Source organism: Austrofundulus limnaeus, unplaced genomic scaffold, assembly GCF_001266775.1.
Source record: "Austrofundulus limnaeus strain Quisiro unplaced genomic scaffold, Austrofundulus_limnaeus-1.0 Scaffold217, whole genome shotgun sequence".
NCBI lineage: Eukaryota > Metazoa > Chordata > Actinopteri > Cyprinodontiformes > Rivulidae > Austrofundulus > Austrofundulus limnaeus.
Window position 1 is genome coordinate 357,222 of NW_013952619.1, and position 1,674 is coordinate 358,895.

Here is a 1,674-nt window from a genome sequence, read left to right on the forward strand (position 1 = left end):
TATGGATCACTTGGGTTGTTACCGACATCTGGTGAAAATTTCATGTCATTAGCACCTCTAGTAATATATTTACTGAGAAAAACGGCGACGTGTTCAATAGTTACTTTACCCRCTGTAACTCAAAAACTATTCAACATAGGAGCTGCAGATGTTCTTGTTGTTGTTTAGCTCTGATGAAGGGCTATCCAAAGAGCCCAAGGATGAGCCACCCCATCCCCGACACCCCTCGACCCTCACCCTTGTTCTGGTGAGTTCTGGTACATTGGTGCTTTGCGTTCGTGAGCGGTCATTTTCCACATGTAATTATTTTCCCATGGTTTTCTCGTGACAACGACATATTATAACGATGAGTGTTTTCTCAAGATAATGAGTTATGGGTTTCCTCTTGTGTATCATTTGGTAACCAGCTGGTCACAGATGTAATTAAATTGTTATCTTGAGAAAATATTTGTTATTTCATGGTAACAATGTTGTTACAATGAAAAAAGCATGGAAAAATAATGCAGAAAACGTCCACACTCGGCTTAACACCTCGCTGCACACTACAAATTTAAACAAGACAGAAACGCATCATAAAGACTTGTTTATGCTCTAAAAATAACTGTTTGTGTAAATTGATAATTTTTTTAGTTTAGTGAATCCTGTTTGGTTTGATAAATTCAACACGTCTTTTCTTAGAGTTTTATATTAGAGTTTTCATTATTGTGATACATTTTATGACTTTTATTTAAGTACTTTTCTTTTTAATGAAATTCATTTTTATCAGTCATTTTCTGTAAACTAATTTTTACATTTACTTAGTTTTTTATTATAGATCTCTGACAGGAGCATTTTAATTGGAGCACAAGACAGAAAAACATCATTCTTTTTTTTATTTAATGGCATTTGATTTTAAAACGGCAACATTTAGTCTCGTTACCAGTGTACTTTTTATATATTCTGCCGTGAGGTTAGTTTGTGTTGCTATCATCAGTCAGAGAAAACKTTCTCAGAACACAAGTCTCATTACCAAAGGGCACTGAGAGCAAAAAACTTTTAAGTGTACATTAAAAGGGATAATGACAACCAAACTCCAAACTCTTTAAACAGACATATAAATATTAATGATTTAAGACCAAATTTTCTTTTAGGATGTTTAGAATGGTTTTAACATTACCAACAGATTATTTTAATCTAAATTTCAGCAATAACTCAAATAGTTTGAGAACAAAACAAATCTTTTAGATTTTTTTATGTATGATTGGGCTTCTACTTTGTGAGACGTTCTTTTTCCACATGGACGTTTTCTACTCGAGGAGGAACTGCAGGCCAGAGCTCCTGGTAAGCCCTCCCACCACAGCAGATGTCGCGCACAAMCGGAAACACCAACACAGCAACAGTACGGTTGGGTTTTTTTTTTTTCTGCTGCTGATGGAGTTGAGGGTAGGAAGAGAACAACATGTTAGAATGAGGAGGAAAATCTGGTATTTCGGTTGTTAATGAAGAAGGAGCGCCAATTTGTAAATTTGTCACAAAGAGACCTCCAACGTTTTCGACAGACGGTTCCGAAGAGCGGGCCAACATGGGAACTTGTCTCTATGGTCGTATTCAGACCTGATAGTCTGGTAGACTCAGTTCGATTGGGGTTCAAAACTGCAAGCTTTGTTTACATTTTCTGTTGGTGCAGTTTGAATT